This window comes from Rhopalosiphum padi, chromosome 1 (assembly GCF_020882245.1).
Source record: "Rhopalosiphum padi isolate XX-2018 chromosome 1, ASM2088224v1, whole genome shotgun sequence".
Classification (NCBI taxonomy): domain Eukaryota; kingdom Metazoa; phylum Arthropoda; class Insecta; order Hemiptera; family Aphididae; genus Rhopalosiphum; species Rhopalosiphum padi.
Genome location: NC_083597.1, coordinates 47,356,813 through 47,373,672, shown reverse-complemented (window position 1 = coordinate 47,373,672; position 16,860 = coordinate 47,356,813). Strand labels below are relative to the sequence as shown.

Genomic DNA, 16,860 nt, shown 5'->3' with positions numbered 1-16,860 from the left:
AATCTACAACACATTAAATTATCAAAATTTAGATAGAAAACATAAATATTGTATATTAAATTTAAATTGTACTAATTGTAGATTGTATGTAAAGATAGAAGATCTGATAAATTTATTAGATACCTATAACTTTTTCCAAGATTAAAAAAGAATTTCCCACTAAATTACTAGTTGTTGTAATTGATGATTTTTATTTTAAAAATGTTTACAATTGCATATAGTAGATAATATTGATTTCAATTCAAAAACAAAAAAAAATTGATTATCAATTTTACACAGTGATAAAAGTATAGAATACAGAATACATACACATTGTTATTTTCCAATATAAAAGCTTAAACCATGTTTTAAATACACTAAATTATGGATCATTTATCTATGAGACTTTTTAGCTAAAATAATGCTTGGAAAATCTATTGTCAATACTAAATAATGTAAAACCCAACAAAACTGATTTTATTTTAATTATTTACAGCTACTTAATGATGAAAATTAATAATTATTTAATAATATCAATGACACTAAGTTGATATTCTATTTTATACAAATACAATTAAAATATTATTATTGTACCACAAAATATCCAAATTACCGAAATAAACACAAAATAAAGACATACTATAAACCACACTTGTATATTTTTCTATAAGGTATGTCATATTTTATTAGACCATTAGTTTTAATTTTCTAATTTAAAAATGTAGATTAATAATCCAATGACTAACAACAAAGCAACACAACTGATGAAGTGATGACATACCTGGTGGTATCATGGTTTCCTGATTAGTTTAATCATTAAATTAATAAATAATAGGAAATTAAATCAAATACACAATATGTAGATTAAAACAATTGAATAAAAGTATAATAAAATATATAAAATTAAATTTTTGTTAGTACTTCTTCAAATACATTCTATAGACATAATATTTTATTAAATACCTATTATATTATACAGCTGTGATGGGAAATGGCAGTTACAAATTTGTCAATGCATGTATAATTAATTTTATTATTACATAACCTTTAAATCATTAATCATTTTTACATATTTTATTATGTAGGGGTTTGAGTTTGAAACCACATACATATCAAAAAATAAAGCTAAACCTTCTCAATACAACATAGAAAAACTATTCCAAATAGAAGTATAAAATAGCAATAAAAATAAAACAGTTTTTATACATTTATTTTATTATTATTATAAATTCAACTTCACAGTAAACTTGATGTTGAAATATTACAAGAGGGAAAAAGATTAGTTTTCTCCACAATTATAAACATCTTTAACTGAATATTATCACGTTTATTATTTATATTATCTAAACTTTTAATATTTTCTCCGAATTCCACACATTTCTCATTAAAATAAGAGCATTTATAACTATCAAGAGATTCTCAATTTCAAATAAAATGTTTTATACAATATATATTATATAATATGAAATTTCTTTAAACCCTTAATTTTTGTCCTATGTGAGCTAAAATTAAAAATTAAATTTTATATTAAAATGTCATGCCTGCCCCAAATTAGACACCATTTAAAGTCAGTCTTTGGTCAGTTATAATAATACAATGTATGAAGAACATTTTTAAATGTACTTATATTATATAAATCTAATTTTGAAACATTATAATATAGCTAATATTAAACACAGGTTTGTTGAAATTTGATAAAATTACATAATGTATATTTGTTTATATGAAATTTCTATTTAAATTTTAAAACTACTCACTTTTTTTTTACTATTAACCACCAGTATTTTGCTATATTTTTGTGTATCAAAATATTTAAACAATTTATATTTTCAAATAAATGCTGTGTAATAATAATTTAAATAAAACCAACTATTGTATAGAAAAATAAACTTTTACTATAAAATTTACAATTTTAATCACTACTAGGTATTTATAAATTTAATATTGTGCATTTTCCAATTTAAAAAGTATTAAAAATAATTGTACCTACATATATCATTAAAAGATTTATTTTTAATTAAATAATCAACAGAAAAATATAATGCTAATTTGCAACAAAATGAGAGTCCATGAAGTCCTTTTGGATTGAAAACTGTTTAAAGAATTTAACATACTTAAAAATACAATCTAGACTATTGACTTATTAAACTTAAACTAGAATAATGATGATAAAAGCTATTATAGCAATTACAATTGTTAATCCAATTTTTAGAGACTAAGCATACTTTAATGAATTATTCGTCATTGTATCTGTTTTTTAATTATAATTACTTTTATACAATATCAAATATACAAACATGGAAACCCCCTGACATACATGATAACTATCTGCCAAAAAATGTTTGATCAGCAAATTTTTCCCTCCCTAAATAATTACTATACAATATAAATATAATATAATAAAAAAGTAATTTTTAATAATCATTAAATTGTAGTTTATTTTTGATTATAGCTAGTGTATACTAGATCAGTGGTTCCCAATTGGTGGTCCGCGGACCCCCAGGGGTCCTCGTATTGATGTTAGAGGGTCTGTAATTGTGTAGATAAATCTTTAATCGTGTGTTGTACTGAAGTGATATTATTATTTTATTTTAGTAGAATTATTAAATTCGTTGTGGTTTGAAATTCTAGGTATTTTGAAAAGTTTTGAACTATCTCTATTGAACTCGATTATCGCGAAAAAGGTGGACAATAAATTTATTATAAATGTTTATAAATTTCATAATTAAACAAAATTGAAAAATAAGTACTATTATAAGATTTAGAAATAAGGGGTCCCCGGACCAATTTAAGTTTTAGGTAGGGGTCCATGACATCATACTAAATGGGAACCACTGTACTAGATCAAATTTACTTTTATTTTTTTTCTAATTTGATGCAATGATGTTAAATCTGTTATTTAATTAAAAAAGTATCTTTAAGAACAAAATATTCATCATGTTCTTTATTGCAAGCTATATTATTACATTGTTCCATAGACACAAAAATATAAAATCAAAATGAACCAATTACTCATTTACTCATTGTTTAGGCCAAATAGCCTACTGCAGCCCCCATAGGTTCATTTACATGGCGGCCTACTGGGAAAATACCGGTGTCCCGATGGCCTAGCCCACTGACAAGTGACAACTATATATTTACTTTAGACAAGAATTAGTTTTTGTGAGGATAATAGTTTTAAAATTCAAAAATTATTACCCGATATCAACAAATAAAAATAAATACTATCAAGTACCAGTTTATCCTAACTTTACTCAGAATATTTTTTTTAAATCTGTAACAATAAAACATAAATACCTTGTGCATTAAGACGACGTCATACCCACAGGTATTGTCTCCGTCTTATGAACATAAAACATAGCAAATTTGCATTCAGTGGAATCAATTTTATGCTATTAGCTTTAATATTAGAGTCAATTTACCTATTATTAAATTATTTAAACTTAAAGTTAATAAGATTATCTAGGGCATCTCATAGGCTTTAATTGATAATTAAATTTTTAAGTGAGTTACGACCATTGTAAGTTTTAATATTTTACATAATTATAACTCACATAAAAAATTTAAATATCAATAAAAGCCTATGAAATGCCCTGGATTATATTATTACCTTTAAGTTTGATAATAAGTAAATTTACTCTAATATTAAAGCTAACAACATATAATATTATGATCTGTTGAATACAGATTTTCTATGATGTACGTTAGTAAGACATAGACATCACATGCGGGTATAACGTCCTATTAAGAGGTATAATACTAATTACTAATTATTAAGTATAGTAAAATTATAAGATGATTAATATTTAAAATTATCAAAAAATAATTATTATGATTTATTTGAATATTTGATTATTAATTGTTAATTGTATTAGATGACACAATGCAGCTGTTTACACTATTTTAGTTAATCATATCATTTTTTCAATAATAGATAAATTGACCAATATTAATGCTAACAGCACAAAATTGATTCTGCTGAACGCAAATTTGCTGTTTTACGTTCGTAAGACGGAGACAACACATGCGTGTATGACTTCTTCTTAATTATATTTCTTAACTAAAATGTTATAATATAATTTAACATTAGAAAATAAATTATCGATCCTATAATAATAATAATAATTTTTAATTACAAATTAGGAACATGAACTACAAATTGATTAATTTTCAAACACCTACAATCTATTATTACATCTATTAGCATAATATCATACAACAATTTATTTCTTTTTTGGTGTATCTAAATAATACAAATAAAAACTATTTATTTATAATTTTTAATTTTCAACTGAAAAGTATTGAAAGGTTCTCAAATAAACTGTGGAAATCATTACTGTAGATAAAAGGTTTCGAGTATGCCTACTTTGCCCAGTAGATTTTCATTATGGATGTGTTAAATTTGAATTCAATGAATTAGTAATTTATTTTTTTATTAATAAACGGTACGCCGTGGCCGTACGTTGAATTAATTTATACCAAAAATAAACGACTAAAATATATATTATGAATTATAATTATTAACTTAGGTATAATTCTATAACACCGATGTAGGTGTACAATAAAACAACTAGAACATAGAGTAGATAGGTTCATGGTATAATTTAAAATTAATTTAATGGTGTAATGTAGATAATAATAATATCTGTAGTATCGAAAATTTTTAATTTAAACACATACAATTTTGTAAAATATTGAACTTGAAATGTCTACAAAAAAAATTATGGTTATATATTTTTAATATCTTTTTATTACGATAAGATAATTTTACGAAGAACATTTTATTAAATTTTCAAGCTTACCGGCTACCATAGTTATTAAAATTGAAAATATTAATAAAAAATAATTTTCAAATTTTGTCGAAATTCTAACATTAAATGCCATGAAATAAATGGTTCTAATATATTTTAAATATTCTTAAATTTCTATAAGTAACACATTTGATTATATATTGATATATAGTATATTATATAGCCAATTGCAACATGCCTCTGTAGTTCTTTCAAAAAGTGATTGTATATACCAAATCATATCCAATTAAAGAATAGTTGGTTGACTATTTTCACGGCACGGACCAGCCCGGTTGGATTGACTTGAATAAAGTTTTATAAGTTAAAAATTAAAAATTTACAGATCCTAGAAACATATGACTTTCGTTTAAGCCACGTATATGTATTACATAAAGGACAGTTAACGATTAACGTATTGCATATATTACCAAATGATGAAATATTGAAATGAATGTTTAAGTGATGTACACACATGCCAGATGAATACACGACCGCGCTCTATACGTGAAATAGGCGTTGTTACTCCTATTATGGACGTGATAAAAACTAAAATTAAAATATATTATTATATTATTTTCATTATAGAATTTAAAAAATATCTTGTTTATATAATATATATATATAATAATATACATATGTGATTCAAATTTAAACGAAAACGATATAATATAATATAACAACGTATACATAGATTTATTCAATGTTTGAAGACTGAAATAAAATATATTTAATAATTTAAATAATACCTACAGAAAATCATTCACCGAGTACCTACCTAACTTCTTGAGTATGCTATTGAAGATATCAAGAGTAGCAGAGTATGAATTGAACAATTAAATGTATTAATAATTAATATATTATGATGGAAAAAATGTATAGCGATTTATAGATCATTATACCTACATATATATATTCAATATTGTATCAAAATCGGTTTAAAATGGTATGTTTAATTGCCTGTTGTTAACGACGTTAACGTATAGACTTCAAAATCCAAATCCAAGTATTGGCTATGCAAATATACGTTAAATATGTTCGTACTCAACGTTCCTGTGTTCCGAGAACCTAAACAAATTCATTGAGTACGACGTAAACAACGAGTCAATAATCTGTAATTTTTTACAATATATGCCTAATATTTATATTAACAATACATGTATGAGAAATTAAAAAATCTTGTTTTAAATTTTTTTGTCCAAGTATAAAAATTGTTATCAACATTTATAGAAAAAACTCATTAAATTAAAAAATATTAAAGAAAATAGCTTAAAATAGCCTAAACATTTTGAAAATGTCTGTATATAGCAAATGACAGTTTAAGTAATAAATAATAATGGAACATATTAACATTGTGCAGTACTGCAGTAAATATGTTTTTAAATAATGTCAAATACGAAACATAGCTATTTATAAATAATAAATATTTGTCATTTTTAACTTTTTTAGTATGGATAGTTTTTTTTAAATTACCTACAATGTTAATAAAACATTGAGCACAAATATATATATAATAACGACCAAAAAACATTACAGAATCCCAAAACTTTCTCAAATATTTTATTTAATTACGGAACATCGAGGCTTTTTGCTTTTTCTCATCTATATAGTAGTATAGTATTTTCTATTATGGTTAGTATGTATTTTTCGCTTTTGTTCGACAAGGTTTTTTATCATCAAATCTGAATGATTTACGACAACAGCCTGCGGTTGTAGTGTCTAAGTGATAAAACGCCAAAGAAGACAATAAGATACACCTCAATAAGACTTATTAGTGAATCACTCACTTAAAATACAGACAAATAATTTGATTTTATTATATTAAAAAAAAAATATTTTTTCTTCAAATTTGAATGTAATAATATATATAAATTACTTTTTAGTAACTTATTTCAGAAATAGAATATAGTTAAAACTTTAAAGGTCAAGCTCCAAATAGACAAGCTATTAGTACCCCGCGTGTCAGATCAATCCCCCCGCGCTATTTATAGTATTCTTATTAAATATTAATTGTTTTATTACCTACTTGCATGGCCTAAGTATTTATACTTTTGACTTTACTCCCCCTCAGTTTATATTTTTGCGGGCGTTCTTGGATTTATAATGTTTTCAAATTTTTTTCCCAGACTTATTAAGCTAATGCCTCGCCACAGACAGGTTGCTTCGCAAAGTATTCTCAGTAAGTTAATCATCAACTGTGACACAGCTAGGCGTGGATCCAGAATATATTTACGGGGAGGGGGGGATAAAAACAACGGACACTTACCCCCTCCTCGGAGCCACACCTGTTGTAACGAATACGATTTTGAGTTTATACATTATAATGAATTGTGAAATAGTGGGACATGAAGACTGCCCGTACAGGTAGTATAGGTTGTAGGTACCAGATTGGTTCTACCAATGTAACGCCGCACGAAATCATAATGGTAAACGGTAAAAAAGTTCGAAAAAATATTATTTATTAGGCATTTATTAGGTATTAGGTATTATTAGGTATACCTAACCTACCTATACATAAGTATTAATTATGCATAAGTCAAAGTAGTCAATCAACAATTATTTTAAAATTAATACATTACATTAAAACACAAATACTACTCCCTACTTCTTTTCGAAATATCAGTTTGACTGAATCGTTATCGGCAAATCTTTGATATAGTATTCGAAGACGGTCTTCCAAAGTAGTTTTTTTCATTTTAGTTGTTAGCCCAACATCATTTAATTCTATTTTTTGCGATATCGATACTTATTTCCTGTAGCATTTTATCAATTAACTTCCATATCGTAGGATATTATTTTACCATTTTTTTTATTAATTTAAACTATCTACTATATGTATAAGTATATATTATATATATAAGTATTACTTTTAACACTACCATTGCTTATGACTTTATGAGTTATGACACGCGGCTGACTACAGTATTAGTATGCTGCTACATCTACTAATCAAGTACTAATGTTACTAAGTCTAAATGTTATTTGTTAGTTTTATGTGGAAATACCACTAATTGAAATATCATTGTATATAAACCTGTCTCTATAGTAAGAGCGATTAAAACATAGTATTTTATAAAATGACTATTTAATAATAAAACATATTTCTTTAATAATTTATTTATTTTATTTTAATTTAATAATTAATGTATATTAAAATAATTTGTTTTCGGACTTATTGTCCTAATATCAATGATAGTGAATTAGAATAGCAAAATATGTATCTTTGTAGACAATTTCAAGGTTCAATATAAAAACAAAGAGCTTATAAACGAACTGCAGTGATCCTGCTTTTCGCATTTAATTGATTCCCAAACACAATAGTATAATATACGATCATCATTATCGGAGTGGAATGCGGTTAAAACAATTGTGGTCTACTAGAGCGGCTCATGCTAAGAGTCCTACTACCCGTGGATCCCGACTACGGATAAAATATGCACAGGTATATTGATAAATTTAAATAGGTACTTTAATGTTTTTTTTTTATTTTTGTTCTGAAAATTGGAACATATACAGCTGAGGCCGTTATGGATATACATAATATTTACATAGTTGGTTTTTGTAATATATTAATTACAAATGTAGAATTCAATGAGCATCATAGAAGGCGAACCACTGGCTTTAGACTGAATGGCCGTTAGAATGCAGGACTATCGCAACTCATTAAATATGTTGTTTTGCCAACTAGCGAATGGTAACCTACAACAATGATGCGAACATTGCGTCAACTACACGTAGACAGGTCATTTCGCCATTACGTTTTTGTTATAAAAATATTATAAGCCCAATGTTCGGTTAGATTAGTTACCATAGTTTAATTATACTTTGGATTTCACATATCACGTACCTATCACAGAAGATCCTATTTTATTGTCGAGCGTTTAACAGTAACGGGAGTCAACTAAATTAAATACATCGGTATTATATTGTATGAATACATCAACATTCATCAACTCAACAATCAAATGTATACCTCGTGGGATTAGGTGCATCAAATTACAAACGACTAAAAAGGTAGGCAAGACAGAATAATAACATGGTTATTGGTTATAATGTATTTATTTATTATAGCATTAAGTTCTACTATAAATACAAATAATTACATTTTTTATAACGTTGAATTACTATGTAATTAAATAGATATTTGTAAGGCTTAGACATAGTATTTATTCATTTTTCTTTTACTAAATAAAAACAATTAATAATTTCTTATTTACCTATACACTTAGTTTAGAGGTGAGTGAGAGGTAGCAGGGTTACCTGGGGAAAATATTAATATTTGAGAAGATTAAAAAATAGTAATAAGTACATAATATATTATTACTTCGAACAATAGATAATAAAATATTCAAAAAAGGTGTAGCTCGATTTCTTTATTAAGAGTTTAATATAGAAAATATGAAAAAATTTAATGTAGAAACTATGTGTGATGGTGTATGCAGAAAATTATCATGACTCATTACGTATACCAAACTTGAAAAAAAATGTTGACGTATAAAAACAACACCGCGCCTGAGAAAATTTCGCTAATAATATGTACTTTTTGCCCATCCTAAAATCGTATCGGTTGGTCTATTTATTTATTTAAAAATCAATATAAATTGACATTTTTTTGATTTATTAATTTCTTTTTTTTTTAGTAATAAAACGTCAAAACAGACAAAAATTACCGAATAAATCAAAAATTCCAAAAAATGTCAATATTTGCAAAATAAAAGATTCAAAATTTAATTCATTCGTATATCTAATTCAAAATTTGTGATAAAGAATAAGCTATCTGCTATATAGCTGTAATAATAGATATACATCCGAAAATGTTTAAAAAAATATTTACAATAGTTATTATTTCATTAGCAAATTATATACATAAACATATTCCTTTAATTTTTTTTAAATTTAATTTCCTGAATATTTGGAGAGCTACGACCGATTTAAGGAGTTACTCATGTGGGCTCTACCTAAAATTGCATTTATGGAACTTATTATGTACGTTATAAAATAATTTTATTTAATTAAAAATGTATAAAATATTTCTAAATTTTACAAAAATAAAAGATATTTATGTTAACTTTTAACTTTAACTGAAGGAAATTTAATTGAATTAACTTAACTCGCCCACCTTTGTTGATTGGTAATGGAATAATGCAAATGTGTAAATAATTAGGGCATTTATCAATTCCGTTGAAAATCACAGGTAAAGAAACAAAAATTATAGGACAAAAAAAAGTGTATGTATACATCAATTGCACCAGTTGATATTCGTATGTTGTATGAAATTGCACCTTGCACCCATCGATTCCTAAAAATATATATTTTGTGTTTAATATTATTGTCTGTTACCTTTCATTGATTTTAGAACTTACAGATAAGATGTATTGATTATTTAGTGAATTAGTCATTTTCAAATATGATTAGTTAATAGATTTTGATAACATCAGTTATAGTTTCTATACGAATTTGTTACCCTAATTTTATCTAAAATTTTTAGTTATCAAAAAATGAAATAATAAAATATTTCAATGACATTCAGTAAAATACAAGTTGAAACGACTATACAACTCAATAATTTTTATAACGTATTGACTATGGTAATAACAAATTTTAAATAAAATGAAAAGAAAAGATAAATCATATCTATATTAGTTATACTACTTATACTATTTATATAAACTAAAATTATAAAAATTAAATTAACTAAGACAGTTTTATAATAATATCGACTAACCATTATTTTTAATGGCGTAATAGGTGTATACTGTTTATTACAACTTACAAGTTAGGGAGCCAAATTGACTTAACGAACATCGAATAGTTATTTATTAATATTATACCTATAACTATAATGAATTGGCCAAGTGATTAAATATAAAAATATGGACTAAAATCAAAATAATGTAATAAAATATGTTTTCATGTAAAAATTTAAAAAAATAAGTGAAGTAGCTAACTGCTCTGCTATAAATACAGTAAGTGTGAACTGTGAAGTGTATCTTGTCGTTTTGTAGAAGTCATTTGTTTTATCATAATGAATGAACATATTAAATTTGATTTCAATAATATATAAATGCACACAAAAATCGATTTTGAGCCGAGGCGATCCACCGGAGTATCAATTTTATATTACTTTAACTTTACAGTGAAACCTCCCTTAACGGACACCTCTAATAACGGACATTTTTGGGGGAACGGGGACATTTTCGCTACTTTTCTATAGGAAAACCTCTAAATAACAGAAACTTATGATATTTTAACTTTTGATTTTAATCATTTCTATCGTAAATTTGTGGAATTAGAAAATGCATTAACACACGAAATGACTTCGCACCAAGATACGAAATCATCTAAAGACTAAAGTAACTGATTCTTTTAATATTCTTATTATGTAAGTTATATTTTTTTTTATCTTTTCACCTTCGCATTTTTAAAAATATATAAAAATAATTAAAATAAAAATAAATTTAATTTATTATATATCTATATATACCTATGTATAAATAACTTTAAAAAATCAATTTTTTAATTAAAATTTCAATTATTTATTTATCTATAGTATATTGTATTTAGAGGTTTCACTGTATTTTATTATAAGTGTATATTAAAATGATAATTCAAATTAGCTTTCGCCTGAAAAAAATATTAAAAATGTAATACATTTTCAATTTTGACTGAAAAAATAATTTGTAAGCTTTTGTAATTTTGATGAATTTGATAAAAATTGAACTTAAAACGATTGTAAAATATAATGTGACTGTATTCTTGATATTTTTTGATAAAGATATGAAGTACCCTATCACATTTTCAAGTTTTTTTTTACCAAACATTGTGTCACATATAAATCGAATGAAAAAACTTAAAAATATCTAAAAATAATATCACAGAGCCAAAATATTTTGAAAATTATTTTATGATTGGTTAATATTTTAAGTCTTTATAGGTATTCATTTTTATATTTTTATTAAGTTTAAACAAAAAACAAAATCAGTTTTGTCAAAAACTGGTATTGCCCAAGAAATTTCGTTTTCACAAATACTTAAAAAAATATTATATTTTTTGTTATTTATTATGTTATGTATATACATAAAAGTGACAATGACAATTTAAATTATTAAAAATGTTTATGTACTTAATTTTTAAAATTTTAGGTAGAAAAAATCACAAACAAAAAATTCTTTACAGGTTTTAGATTTTTGGATTTTACGAAAAGTTTGAAAATTGGACATAGGACCTTATATTTCTGAGGTAAGAATGGTTCATTCAAAATTCTTTCCTACAATATTTATGCCGATGAAATATTTAAAGTAATATTTTTACTTAGAATTACAAGCAGATGATAAATTATATATAATCTTACTATTGTACAAAAAAATGTACAAAACATATTTTCGTCAAATAATTAACATAGCAACAAACCAATATTAAAAGTTTTATTGTACATTTTAAGACTAGAAAGAGATACATCAGATGAAGATTGCACGCTATGAAAAAAAAATCAAAAAAAGAAACAAAAATTAGAAAACAACCAACAGATGAGTCTGAATATTCAGATATCGATGATACAACAGAAAAATAGAGTTTACTTATTTATTAATATTTTTAAATTTCTGGTAATATTATTTTTCCAAATAACAATAAAATAACCAAGATTAGTTTTATTAAAAATTACTACAAATATTGTTACCTACTTTTATTTTTGGAAATCTTCCGTTACAACTTTACGTCTTATAGAGAATTTACTAACATCTCTAAAATATTGATATTGTAAACCAATACATCAGAATAATGGTATTGGTATATTATTATGTACTTCTGTGAATTAAAAACATTATAAGAAAGTATTCAAGCTTATTTTTTTTTCATTATTATTATTTATAATTAATATCCAGAGCAGATTACTGAACCTCAACCTCACTGAGATAACTTGTATGGTGGTTATTTACCATTCAGTGAAGAAGATAATTAACTATTGTATTACTTATCTTCTTATTGATTTACATTTTTTTTAAATATATAATTAATAATTATCATATACCAAGTATTTAAGTTAAGAAAAAAAATTTAAAAATTGTTATTAAACAATTGATTATTTACATATGTTGGTTCTTTTAGTTACACTTTATATTTATTATAGTTAAGTAGTAGTTTAGATATAGTACTACTTGCTGCTAACACATATTATAAATTAGTTTAACTATAATACTCTTATAGGGAAACACATTTAATTTGTTTAAGTTTTAAATAATAAGATACATTTTTAAGTTAAATTTATTTTAAATCAATGTTGAATATAGTAGTTAACTAGATATATATACTAAAATACATTTAATAACAGTAATTAAAATTTTGTATTACAAATTTAAGGGTTCATTGTTTATTTATTTCCAACTATTTTTGTAATACAAAATTTAACTATCATAAAGTTATGTATATCAACACTAACAATTGTTACATTAATTATTATAATTTTATCAATTTTATGTTGTATTGTTGCATAACATAAATTATGTCATATATTATTTATTTAAATACTTTAATATCCTTAATTCTTACACATCACAGTATAAATAACAAACACGGACAAATAAAATATACACTAAAAAACAAAATAAAATTGATTTCATTTTTTCTTCATTATGTTGTTACCATGAACTAACTAATATTGTACGTTCATAGTAGTTACCAACCTATTAACATGGTTTAAGCTTTGTTACATACACTATTTTTGTACATAATATTATACTTATATTAAAGATATAATAATAATAATTTATTAATAAATTATAAATTGATTCACTGAATATTATTATTTAAGTAATAAAAATTAAAATATATGTATCAATACATTGATGATGCCTTGCCAACAATTTAAAAAATAATGTAAAAAAAAATGGTTTATTGAACGAAAAATCCGCCCATTGAAGGAATTTCAACAGTAATCAGTGTAACAATTGTATTAATTAAAAATTAGTAATATATGATAAAATTGATAAATTATTTAGGTAACTATTTTATACTTGATTATACTAATATTTAATATATATATATATATATATATATATATATATATATTGGGACTATTTAGTAAGCTAGTCACAATACCATCACCTTGTTAACCTTTATTTTAGAATTACCAAGGATATTTTTTGATACAAGAAGTCTTTTATTCAGAGTATTTATGTGATTTTTTTGTATTTAATTTGAACCGTTTGTAATAATATGCTTTTGAATGTTTTGCACATGAACTTGGTTAGAAATGACAAGATCATTGTGTATGGGAAGATTCAATGTATAAAAAGGTGCTTTGGTTATATCTCAACAAATGTTTTATAAAAAAAAAAAATATTAATATAAATGATGTTTGTAATTTTTGCAGAGCCCCATAATTGAATACCAATCGTCTTACTATATTACATAAAACATTGGCTTGTTGAAAAGCTTATAGATTAGTAGTTTAATTTCTAATTGTGTGTAATTGGAAGTTAATTAAAAGTATAGAAGACAGAAGTAATCAATGAAAAAAGAAGTCTGTTGTGTAAAGATTCCTATTTTATTTATATTTTTTTATAATAATAAACCATACATCACTCATTTTTTTTTTATGTTTTGATTTATTCTCAGATTTATAATAATAAAATATTCAATATTATAAGTACAAAGATCAATTTAGCTATAATAGCACTCAACATATAGTCTTTATAGGATGCCTTGATGATATATCTATAAATTAGTTCATATTTTAATGCTCAATAATAATGTGTATTTTTAATGTCTACTGTCAGTTAACACATATTAATGACATTTTGTCAACATATTTATAAACTTTTAATCGTAAAACTTATTCCTCTTAGGTATATGTTATTAGTCTTATAGTATTATTCCATCAATCATTAGTTGATGAATTGATAACTATAGTTTATAATACACTATAGTATATCCATTATTCAAATTTTATGAATTCATAACAATTTGATCTTTAATACTTGAGATAGTTATAGATCTTACATAACAAAACAATCATCTTCAATTTTTTAAACAGATTTAGTCTTCACTTTAATTATTTATATGTAAGTGATGTTGTCACGTGTTAGAATTATTTTTCCTTTTTCAAAATTGTATTCTTTCATTTCAATTTTTAGTTTAGAAAAAGGACTAATGTAGTACCTATCCTAATTCTAAATAATCTAAAATAATGAACAATAGTTGTCAGAACTTAATTTCTGAGGATATTATCATTAGTCCTATGTACCTGTACTATATATTCGGCTTCTTTTACCTCGTTTGATATCATGTAAATTCAACAGGTAACAATTTCGTCATTGTTCCTCAATGTAGCTAATACGTCGTAAATTCATAATATTTATTATTTAAGTTTTCTTTGCAGCATCTTGATACGGCGCGCGGCGTCTAGCGCTAACTACCAATGCGAAAACCTGATTCGGTAGGAATAAATCTATACAGTTCTCTGAAGTATATATGTATATATATAATTATAAATAATAATAATATTTTATAGTGGCAGGTTTTATAATATAATAATATATTAGTTCGTATTACTCGTAATACGGATATACGGTAGTAATACTGATAAGACGATAATCATTTTTAACATGATAAAAAAATATACGGAAAATAAAACTTTTTGTTGCTGTTATTGTTTTTATCTGAAATCCATTATGTTAATCAAAACATAAAAGCCTTTAGAGGCATCGAAAATCAAAACTAATAAAAAAAAAAGTAATATTAAAATATAATAGTTACCAATAAAGAATGTGAATAAATAGCGGCAGTATAGGCTTACAGCATGCGTTTATACCTTGGATTTTACATACTATAGCTCTTCCGCGGTTGGGTATCCAATGGATTGTCCAATTGGACACGTGTTGCTGTAGCAGAGTTCAGCGATTTCAGCAGTAAAACGTAGAAAATATTGTCACAAAAATCTAAATTTTAAAACGTGCGGTAAAACAAAAATTAAATCAGAAAGAAGAAAATGTAGGTAGATGAACGAAAACGGAAAGAAGTAGAATTAACAAATAAAAATCAGAAGCGACAGGCACGAGAACAATTAATATAGATTGAGATAAATTAGACAGCTGATGATCGCAGATGAATGATGTTTGACAGAAGTTGCTGACACCACGAAGATCAATAACGATCGACAAGCGTCTCTACGCCAATAATCAGGCGAAAACTATACCTGTTGAATTCATTCAATGCGACAACTGAAAAAAATGATAACGGAGGAAACAGATACACACACGACACACTATAGACAAAAATTTAAATAACACAAAACGGTTCAGTGGAAGTTTGTTTTATTGTGTAATAGCATAGTAGTGGACACTTGACCTAAACAAATGTTAGTAATCGGAAGGGCGCAAGCGCGTGAACTTCAGCACACACACACACACACACACACACACACACACTGACACGAGAAACGGTCTTGTTATCGCGGTGATTGTAACTTGTAAGTCACTAGCTTTATCGGAACCGAAAAATTAAAACTTATGTTTATGATATTTAACTGATGTAAAAACGCGGCGAAGATGGTTAAATGTTATGTCAACAAGTAACAGGTGAGAGAACTGTTGCAGACAAAACAGAAGACGGCTGACCAGGACGACGGTTTGTACGATACAGATTCGTCGATAGGACGAACCGACCACCGTAGAGACGCGCACGGACGAACGCACAAACACGCACACGCGCTGTGAGTTTACGTAGCTGACATAGGTGTTGAGGAAGGTTACAGTCTGCACACTGGGCCGGTATCAAAAAAAACGTATAGCCGATACGTTCACGTCTAGAACCATTGATTTCGTCCTAGTCTCGAATAGGTATATATTTATTTTAATTTACTGTAAATTATCTAAAAATATAATAATATCAAACTATATATTAGCCTTATAATATATGTCTATATTATACGTTTATAAATTATTGAATAATTCTACCGCAACGCAGTTGTGCCGACCTAACATAAGATGACTGACCCGGTGCTGCGGCGGCGCATAATATCTACCTGCTAGCTCCTGGTGGGACGGACCCAAAAAATCGTTTTTAAATTAAATATATTATACCAGCGGTTCCAAAC

General features: G+C 25.3%; 1 protein-coding gene and 1 long non-coding RNA gene across 3 annotated transcripts in view; one reads left to right on the top strand and one right to left on the bottom strand.

Moving 5' to 3' along the window:
- LOC132921177 (uncharacterized) overlaps positions 1-15,648 on the bottom strand; it is a 38,443-nt gene extending 22,795 nt beyond the window's left edge. The window contains exon 1 of the mRNA XM_060984055.1: positions 15,522-15,648. The gene's annotated coding sequence lies outside the window, so the exon portion shown is untranslated. The remainder of the gene's footprint in view (positions 1-15,521) is intronic.
- Positions 8,493-12,930, top strand: LOC132932359 (uncharacterized). Of its 2 annotated transcripts, none has more exons than XR_009662860.1 (3): positions 8,493-8,780; positions 11,909-12,005; positions 12,208-12,930. It is a non-coding gene; the product is annotated as an uncharacterized LOC132932359 (long non-coding RNA). The 2 variants fall into 2 exon arrangements; XR_009662861.1 differs by having other exon boundaries at positions 12,082-12,930.
- Positions 15,649-16,860: the final 1,212 nt, after the last annotated feature.